Here is an 11,101-nt window from a genome sequence, read left to right as displayed (position 1 = left end):
AAAGTTATGTGTTGTTCAACTCAAGCAGAAGTTTTGTTTGTCATTCATAAAGTTTCCCAGCCCTTTCTGTTTTTGTGTGTGTAGTTTGGCTAATTTGTGAGCCTGGAGCACAAAACCAGTAAGTAGCATGGGTATATCATTTTATGGGTTAAAATTATCGATTTTTCTTTTATGCAAAAAATGATTAGGATATTAAGTAAGATCATGTTCCATGAATATATATTTTTAAATGTCATACTGTAAATATATTAAAACTTAATTTTTGATTAGTAATATGCATTGTTAAGAAGTTCATTTGGACAACTTTAAATGCGATTTTCTCAGTAACCTCAGATTCGGGATTTTCACATTTGTATCTCGGCCTTGTATATTGTCCTATCCAAACAAACCATACATCAATGGAAAACGTATTTATTCAGCTTTCAGATCATGTACGAATCTTAATTACAACAAAAATTCACCCTTATGACTGGTTTTGTGGTCCAGGGTCACATTTGATTCTACATCAAGTCAGTGGTTTTCATTTGGTTGGTTCACTGGACTGTTTGAAGAAAAACAATACTAAATGCTAATAATAAAATCTAATCATGCATCTAGCAAACTAAATATGTTTATTAGCTTAAAAAGGTGGTCCCATATCAGTTTTGACAACGTCAAATTCACCTCTCCATGCTATCTTTTTTAATGCTATGACAGTGTGTAATTTAGCGCTTGTTCCATGCTGGTAAATCACATTGCTTTTCATGTTTTTGTTTATGCTTCCATAAAGTTCTTAGTTTACATAGATTTACTTATTGTTGAGCCTATTTAATTAATAAGCATTTTAATACATTTGAATGTTTGATTTATTGACATTGTCAGACTCAGTACTTAAATATAAAATCTGGTTTGCGTAAGCTGATTTAAAGGGATAGTTCACCCAAAAATGTTGTTTGATTAAAACAAACTCTGGTGCGATTGCTCTGTTAGTGCGGTTCATTTGAGTAAGTGTGAACGCTGCAATCCGAACCCTGGTGCGCACCAAATAAACTTCCAAACGGACTCTGGTGCGATTTCATCAAATATGATCGCAAAACTGACCAAATACTTCTAAACAAACTAAAACAGGAAGTAATGGCAAGATGCAACGCTATGCAACATGATCTCACGAGGAGAACAAGCGGTGTATTCAAAACAAAATGAGCAGAGGGCAAACGTGGAGCAACGAGGAGGTGAAGTGCTTTTTATGAGCTCTTTGTGAGTTCACAGGTGGTGAAAATAAAAATATAATATGTCATTCAACCCGACCGATCAGGTTGTGAACGTATCACTATGTCTTTAGTTTCCGTATCTTTAGGTTCGCTGTCAAAAATACCAGTGTGAACGCTAAGTGGACCAGGACCAAATGTATCATTTTCCCTTTTTGGTCTGGACCAAATAAACCAAACAAACCGAACTACAAGTGGGAACACACCCTTAAAGGTTTTGTTTTCCAAAGCTTTAAGGATTTTTTCCCCCTGCAAAACACAGAACAATATTTAAACAATGTTGGTGATCACTAACTTCCATTGTATAGACAAAAAAAGGGTGAAAGTCAGCAGCAGATTCTATTTGAGCCTGATGTTGGTGAGAACTCGCTCAGAAAACCTGTGTGGGTTTCTCGTTCCTCCTGGATGCACTGTAAAAAGTTTTCACCAGTTTCAACTTAAAAACTTAAGTTTATCAGCTGCCTTAAAATTTCATTTCAACTCACAAGTTAAATCAACTCATTTTTATTGTAATAAGTTAAAATGACTTGTAGTTTTAAGCTGATTTAACTTAAAATTTTAAGCCAGCTGCTGGACTTAAGTTTTTAAGTTAAATCTGGTGAAAACTTTTTTACAGTGTGGCATTAATGTGACATACATCCATTTGATATCTGAAACTAGTCATTAAGCCCAGCAGCTGTCCACAAATTCTTCACCCTTATGCGTGGCAGACAACGAAAGTACTCGCTCATTTAAATAAATCTGTTAATGTGCCCATCAGCACATATTTCTCTTGGCCAGACCCTAACCTGCGCTGTAGAAATCTATCCCTGTGACCAGGGCACATGAATTTAAACCGCATTCGTCTGCAGTTTTTACAGCAAAATGCTGATCCCAAGCAGGCTGCACCACAGTTCTTGCCCTCTCCCGTGTTTGTATAACCAGATGCTTATTTAGTCTATTTTTAAAGGTGTGGTCAGTCTTGCTCAAACTCCAGAATTCCAGGAAGTTTATCTATACGGGTGCCATGTTAACCACAAGCACGGAGCAGATTCCAGACTGCTGCTGTTGCTTTATGCTGACTGCAGAGGTTAATTGCACCCGCCCTCACATGCAAGACCACCGCCGGCCACTATTGTGTCCCGGCAAACACAACAATTAGTGTTTTGAAAAGAACTCCTCTCTCCTTTTGTTTCTGCGCAGTGCCTCTCAGCTACTGATGCACAATATCTGGGTAATTGAGAAGCGAGATGAGATTCAGTGAGGAGACATGTAAGATGTGTGAGAACAATGTCATTAGCATAATGTCTGAGTGTTCGGATCCGTATCTGCGGTCTGCGTGTACATCTGCGCCCAAATGCCCACCGCTTCTAGACGGAGCTGGCTGCAGTAGTCTAAACACAGCTTTGGGTTTCCGGCTGGAACAGAACTCTCAGAATGACAGAGGTCAGGGGTCAGCGATGAGGTGTTTAGGGATGTGGAGTGCTTACTCTCAGTGAATGGGGACTGCAGCTGGAAGTGGGGTCATGGGAGTCACAGGGGAGGTATAATTACACCATCTCTGAAAACACCAACAGCCCTATTAAGAAGAATGATGGGGGAAAATGGTGGTCAAAAAGGTCTGTTGGAAGTGTGCGTATGTGTGTAATGGAGTGCCATTATATACTGTAGACTATCAGCAGGCTGAGATGAGAAACCGCTGTTTGTCTGCTAAAATTGTTTCGTGTATGTTCTCAGACATTAAAGTTCTTGTTTGGTCACCTCGTTTCAACTCCCTATGTGTCTTTCTTGTTCTAGTTGCAAAATAGTTTTTTTTTTCTACTTTTGTTACCAGCTTGTGCTCCCAGATGTATGGCCATTGTGCAGTTTTTAGCCTCAGTATTGTTTTGTCCTCTGTGAGGACACATTCTGTCTCTCTTTTCCAAAGAGAGTGTTGATGCTTCTCTGTTTCAAGTCTGTGATGTAAAATATGGCTGACGTATCCTTGACGGTGCAGAGCTGCATCCTTCGCTGTCCCTCCCCTACGAAACGCATGTGACTGATGTTCCTAATGCGAACCGTGTTCTGCACCCTCATAACAAATAAATAAACTGGTGTCCAAGCCGAGCCCTGTCTGCTTTGGCACGCCGACCGCTGTAAATGTAATGAAGGCGGATGGTAATTCTTCTCTCTGTCACAGCCATGCCGCCATTAGCATTTACATCCAGCCATGCCATTCACTCAGTCACCTCGCGGCACTCTAGCCAGCATACGCGCAATGATAAGAATCACAATCAGCGGCCTTTCCACGCACATATATTACAATGCCAGCCTCCAGATACAATGCAGAACTCCTGACTATTAACAAGTGTGCTATCTCTCCAACACAGGGGTTTCAGGTGTAGGGGAGGGGTTGGAAGAAAGCGTGAGGAATCCGACAGCTTGTTCTGTGCTGTTGGAGTGTCAGTATCTCTAAGGCCCAGTGAAATGACTGCTCGAACAGATGGGGCCTAGGCCGTCCTATCCATTTGAAATGATTGCCTCGGTTGCCATTTAGTCACGAAGAATGCAATGTGTGATTTCCTGTAGGGGAGCCTAAAAGGGCGTATCAGCCCGTAATTACACTGCATATTTGTCATTTTTGTGTTTGTTTGTTTTTCGGCTCGTTCTTTCGCAAGCCCGGCATTAAGTGAGCGAGGTTTTGGACAGTGCCATGTCATACGTCCAGGTGCTCTGCCATAATGGAGCCAGTGAAATAATAATGTGTGGATGGAATGCTTTCCCACCACCCCATCAACTAATTAGGATCTAATTATCCAGGCAAGTGTAAACAATCGCAGCAGATGGCAGAATGCGCAGAATTAACTCTAATGACCCGGGGCTCAGTGGAATTCTCATTTCGATGCCTTTGTTTGTTATTTTCCTCCATTATTCTTTGCCCTACTTTCTAAATACAGTTCGTAGCTGCCTCTTCGTGCCATGCTGGAGTGTTTTCCTGCCTCCGATTTTTCTTCTTTCCACTTTGGTTGAGGTGTTTGCATGCCTTCAACTTACATGATGTAATTCTTCTTCTCACTAAGATCAAGTGAGTTTGTAGCTTGCGCTCTCATTTTCTGGTTTTGTTTGCCACCTACCTACTTGCATTAAATTAGACCAGAAGACAAGCCCTAAGATGTAGTTCTCTATAAGCAGGCACATAATTACAGAGCACATGCCATTAAAACTTCAGTGCTCCCTCTGCTTCACTCCAAAACTAGCTACTCAAGTCCATCAAAACAGTATCTGACTTCACAGAGTCCACTGGATGAAGAGAGAAACATGCAGTCGGGGCAACTGATTGGGATTCTCAGAGGCATTGACAGAGGGGTGAAAAATAGATGTGGATGAAGTATGAGGGTGCACGGCATCTCATTAATTGATGGTTGGCGTGCACAGTTGCTTCTCCGTGTTGTGCCAAGGCGCTCCGGTGCCTAATTAATCTCATGGATATCAGAGACACGTCCCAGGGCGCATGCATCCCCTAGTGTTGAGTCAGAGAGAGATTGAGAACCAGAGAAGGAGAAAGGGAGGGAAAGATGCAAACAGAGGTGACTAGAAAGAGAAGTTATAGAGGGAAATACAAGGAGACAGCATATGCACAGCGCCAGAGACTGTGACGAAGTGGCAGAGAAAGAAGAAGTGACAAAAGGTAAGAAAATAGATAGGTGTTGAAAGAAAGAGAGGGCGGGGGAAGAATGTGTGCTGGCGTTGTGTCGATGCCGCCTTCAGGAGGCTGTGCTCGGATAATTCAATCTGCCGACCATTGACTGCCCCCCATTCTGTCTTCACTCCTAATTAAATCTCTATTTGATAGCTCAATGCCGCCTCTAATTGTGTTTGAGTTACGTCACTGGCTGCCCGCAGCCCCCTGGATCAAAATCGCAATGCCGTGCTACATTACACCTCAATTAATCGCATCAATTACACATCCATTAACCCGCGGCAACCTACTCATACTGCAGTCATAGACAGTTGTGCTGAGAAAACCTGAGGAGCTAATGAAATTCAGAGCTATGAGAGACTGCAAATTACCCCACCGATTGAATTGCAACAGAAGTCAAACAAAGTAATTCCGAGTTCCTTTATTATTCTACGCCTCATTCAACAGACCTGTGGTGCTTTTCAAAGAAAAAATAAAAGCTTTTGTCTGTCTTTCTCGCTGCTATCGCAATCTGCCTAAACAAAAGAACCCTTGGAGCTTCTGAAGCGCCCACCCTTGTGCCTCACAAATGTAATTTTACCATCCATAAATACACCGACAGATACTGTACACAGTAATGTGGGCTGGAACGCTGAATATGACGCTGACGGCGGGGCTGTGGCCACACTGCTGTTGCATCTGTGTTTGTCTTAATGCGGCAACATGCTTGTTTGGTCCAAAGGGTAATGGGGCTCTTCACCTTGCTGCCTGGGTGGAGGGCACTTTGCACGCTTGGAGAGTTGATGAAGTGTAAATCGGCAGGGTGCCGGTTGTCACCGTGACAACCGCCGCTGAAAGAGAGTGACAGATCAGGCTGACCTTCAGCAGGGACCAGGAGCGCAGAGCGGGATTGTTCCTGTGCCAGTCTTGTACATTCACCTGGACCAGCGGAGAGACAAGCACACACATACACTAAGTTTAGGAGCCCGTCCACCCTTACACCTACAGGCAGTACAGGAATTGCAACCCAGAGGTGACCATTACCCCAAGGTTCTGCAATGATTCAGAAAAGGGTACCTCTTAAAAAACAACTTTAAACCAGAGGTTGCCTAGAACTTGCGTCCACTCATTCTTAGCCTTTGTGATGAGAAAAGCAGGATTGGCTAACGTTATTATGCACAGGTGCCAGAGGATTAAGCAGAAGGGGACATGGCCCCTATCGTGTTGGAATAAGAGAGGGAATGGCAGAACAAGTGTTCAGTCCGAGTCCCAAGAGTACCATTGCGTGCCAGCATGGTGTAGTGAAAGCTCTAAGGGGCATGCTTTATGGATCCTGGCTGGTGCCTGTGGCCTTTGTCTCAGAGCTCTTAAAATTCTGTGTGTACTACAGCAACAGCAGCCTAAGTGGAGCTTTGCCATCCGAGGTTGGCTGTCAGATTAGTGGATGTGCTTCTTTGTCATTTCTAAGGTGGCCAGTGGTGGCAAGGTGGATAAGGGCACAGCAGAATGATGGTCTCGGCCCGACCAAGCATGAAGAGAACATTAACCGCCCCCTGACTCCGGCCAGCTCAGCTTGCCCGCTGCAGGGCTTCTCCACTGCAGAGGAACCTCCCCTAGGTTCTCCATCTGGACCAGCAATCCTCGCCACCCAACACCCCCACGCACAAACATGCAATGTGTGGAAGGAACCTCAATATAGCACACCTCATTCACCTAGTGCACGTACTGTAGACATGCTTCCTACCTCCTGGTGCCCCCCATGAAGATCAACACAAAAAGGCACCTTCCTTTAGTTTTTATCTTTTTCCTCCACTTCCCAGCCACAGGGATTCTGATGAGAAATGGCACCTGCGTTATGGCTCATTAAGGCTGAGTTTAGCATCATCCTGACCTGGGGTTTCTTTCTCTCCGTGGGCACGCTCTCCTGCGGACCTAGCCCGCCCACTCCGAGCGGGATTTTAGAGAGTGAGAAACAGAGCTGCTTAACCCTGCCTGAGCCCAAGCAGATCAAAGCCTGGCGCTCAAACAGTGAAGAGGCCACAGGCACTGACTGACATTCTCATTACAATATGGAGATCGCTCTCAGCACCAAGAAGCTTCCTGTGCGAGGACAATGTCAGACCTCTGCAAACTAGTCTGTGCTCTGCCTCCATTTCATGCTAACATAACCTTTCGTCTGACATAATAGGAACCCATGGGAGTGAAATTTTCACTACATTGTGTACTCTGCCACAAAGACCCTGTTCATTTTTTTTTTACCCAAAACAACACAGCTGCTCCAGCCCTTTTGAGATCTCTCGACCACAGACGTTTACAGTTTAGACAAACGGCATAACTTTCTTCAGAAGCAGTTTAAAATTGAAGGTCTCAGTTCTGCCTCACTCAGAGGAAAATTGTGCAGGGGTTTGTCTTTCATCGGGGACATTATGGAGTTCTCAGTTTTGTTTAAAATATCTTCCAGTGTTTCTCCTAAATTCCTTAGAAGAAAAAAACACCTACGTTAGGACTATAGAGCAGGGGTATTAGCCACTGTTAATCACCAATTATGTAGTCCTTGCCCCAGGCTGTTTAGAAAATGATAATTTAAACTTTCACTCACCTACAGTAAGAAAACAAAATGGCGGCTGGCTTCTGCCAACTGAATGCTTTGACCGTGGACTGAACAAGTGATGAGCAATCTGTTATTGTTAGTATCTATTTACCTGCTTTTCAACAAGGACTACTTATGTTTATAAATATATGCACCCTCACCCACGCACACCCTCTTTGTAAATGAGTCCTATGTATAGTGTACAGTATCTATAAAGAGAGCATAGCACAGATATATACAATTTATGTGCTTGTTATAGACAATTGCTTCGATTTAGAAGATTAAATTAAGAAATATTTGAATTGAGTACACTGAACTCTCTCTACTTTGGAAAATATGGGCACAGTATATGACATTGGGTGGTATTTTTCTCAGGTATAAATCTAAAGGAAGATCAAATAAAAGTCTCCATTTTCTCGTCATTTAATTTGATTTTTGTCTAGGAGAAACGAATGAGATATCAAAGAAAGTCTCACTCCTGATTTTCCCTTCCCCCAGGCAGTCTAGATGAGACTTCATAAGATGGCACAAACAATCGAACAGCCAAACCACACACACACACATTGCACACATATGCACAACCGTCCATCATATCGTCGTAGGGGGGATGCTGCTTTCAGCCAATCGATGTGGAGTCTGATTTTGCACCTGAGGTCTCTAATGGTGGTATGTTTATAGTGCGGCATTGCTAAGTGGATCTGCCTCTCCGCTGGCTGTGCTGAATGGCAGTGCATTTACTGGAGGATAAAATGACTGTGGTGGCACGGTTGGCGAGCGCTGTGCACTCGGGGTGGGGGGATAGTGAGGACTGGGTGGGGGGTGAATTGGAACTGACTGGCAGTCTATATCTGCTCACAGAGGAATTGTTTTTAAGAGCCTGTTACCCAATGGCAATGATTTGGAGGGTTGCACCAGGCTTGATTAGGCCGATAACAGTCCAAATCCTTTAGATGCAAGGAATTACTTATTCTTCATGCAGGGGAGCTTGTGGGTGTTTGTGCATGATTGTTATTTTAGATATTTATTTGTATGTGCATGACCATAACAAAAATAAATATGCATATAAGAATACAGGGATGAATATGCTTTCTCTTTATTAAGGCCCTCCTTTTCTACAAGTTGTTCATATGTACAATATACTTGTGTATACGTTTTTTTGTTTGTTTGTTTGTTTGTTTGTTTGAGACCACAGTCCAAACTGAGATTTGTATATGCTTAGAGGTGCCCCCTAGAGGACAGACTCTGTAACATGCCTCTCAGTGCACCTTGCAGCACAGAGAAATTAGTACAATGTTTAACAACCCTGCAACAGAGCTCCAGGGCTTGCTAGCTTATTGCCTCAATTAATACAAGCTTTAATTGGCTTTTCACAAACACAATGACAATCAGATCCGTGTCACCTACAGAGAACGACTCGGTTGCGATCGATAGGTCCCATCATCTGCTCCTCGTGAGGGAAATGAAAGCACTTTGTCTCCCGGCTGAAGGCACCCGCATGCAGGGCTTTGTGTTTGTCTGAGAGTCTGTATAATCCGGCTGTTTTAGAAAGACTGAAGATGAATGGATTCCCCGGCACACTATAGCTCATTCTGTCAGGTTTGCAGGCGGAGCGACTGCATCTTAAAGTTATCTTCAAAACCTTCCCTCACTTAGCCCGTCAGGGCCCTGAAATTCTCACTTCACCCTCCCTCTATCAAGACTTCAGTCGTCTCCAGAGCGTCTTGGCGTCACAACAGACAAATCGTTACTTAAATTGTCTTTTATATTTTAAGAGGCCGAATTCAGTTTGTCAAATCATGTTTAGCTTTTGGTTCCTAATGGCTTCTTTTTCCTATGTTTCTGTATCTCTCGCTCCAAGCATGATGTGATTCAGCAATGAGGCATGTTTCATCTTTCTTTGTTGGTGGTAAACAACATCTCCTTCAAACAATCATAGCCTGTTGAATACGTGGCCTGATGGGTAGTGCACAAGCTCTGACGTGTTGCCACTATCTATATATATCAAACGGCCAAAAATAAAACTTTAAAGATGGAAACAGTCACAGCTCCAACAGTAACTGTAACCTTTTTTAGATCTGTTTCGTCTCATCCCCTGCGGTCACAGGCTGAGTGATGCCCAGTGGTGCCAGCATAGTGAGGTCACTGTCTAAAACTATCACAATCTGTGGTGAAATGAATTTCCAACCTTCACTCAAACAGCAGAACCTACAAAAAGTGTCTGAAGACACCTTTATTGGACTAACTAACAACTAATCTTAGAAGGCAAAGGAATATAAGTCAAACGGAGTAATGGGAAGATATACGTGAAAAGAGAAGAGGCTGCATAATGATTGGCTGATCATCACTCTGCCAATGCGATAATGCCCACCTGTCTTTTTCACAACCGGTCTCTAAATAAGCCTGAATGGGTCTTAACAGGTGCCAATGGATGGACTAATTACAGAGTAAACAAGTCAGTTAAAAAAAAAAAAAAAAAAAAAATCACAAATTATTGAGTAATTTGTTGATTATTCTGACGATTAATTGAGTAATTGGTAATAATAATAAAAAAGCTTTGCACTTACGTCACAGTTTGGTCATTTACCCGGATGTGCAGCCATACTGGAGATACTCAGATGTAAACAACAGCATTGATACACAATAAATGTACTACTGAAGTAGATGTTCTGCTAATTTATGCTGTCTAAACCACTGAAAAAAAAGGTGTAGAAGCTACTAAATCATATAGAGAAGGACTTAGTAAGCCGGAAAGGGTGCAATATTTTGACAAACTAAAGTTAATAGGTGGTAAAGATACGTACAAGCAGAATTAATTAAGATATTAGCCTATTTTCACCTACCTGACCGAAAATGGTAAGAACAAACACAAATGTTGTCAAGATTCTTGCACTGGAAATCCTGGTTCAGTTTGGTCAACTGCAAAAATGTTTTTCCCGGTCCGATTAGCACAGCCCAAAACATGACAATAATTGACTATTTTCAGCAGCAATAATCAGCAGATTTTGCAAGTTCTGTTCAGTTTAGTGCATAGGCGCCAATTTCCCACTGAAAAAACTTGAGATATTCTTGCTTCATTTTAACCAATAAGAAGTGGATTGTAGCTTGTACAACTGTATTCTCGTTTTCATAGTTTATTTGAGGCAGGTTTGGGCCTTATTTTAATGGCAAATGTCAAGAGTGCATTATTGTAATAGGGTGCCAGCACGAATCTCTAGGCGTGCGGCGGGCTTGCTCTCCTATAGACGTTTTTCCTGAATGCGGAAGTCACGTCCGACTCTTAACGAAAGAATGCTTTGCATTTCCGGTCTCCTTTGTTTCTAGTCAAATTAGCGTATATTCCGAGCTAATAATCTAATGTTAAACCTATTAAAATGTTTTTAAATAGCACATGGCTCCATCACTTTGCAATGTCGCAATGACCGTCATTTGTCAGTGCCTCACTCCTCAAAGTTTAACGAGTGTGTAGATGTCACAAAGCTGCGGAAATTATCTACAATAATAACAAATGGACTCTATTCGAATGGGTTCCTATGGAGACCGGAACAGAAAAGCATTCAATCTGATGTTAGAATTCGTAATGGCGGCGCTCATTGTTTACCAGGAAAAACGTCCATATAGATATTGTGT

This window comes from Garra rufa, chromosome 1 (assembly GCF_049309525.1).
Source record: "Garra rufa chromosome 1, GarRuf1.0, whole genome shotgun sequence".
In the NCBI taxonomy this organism is placed as follows: domain Eukaryota; kingdom Metazoa; phylum Chordata; class Actinopteri; order Cypriniformes; family Cyprinidae; genus Garra; species Garra rufa.
This window is presented reverse-complemented; position numbering follows the sequence as displayed.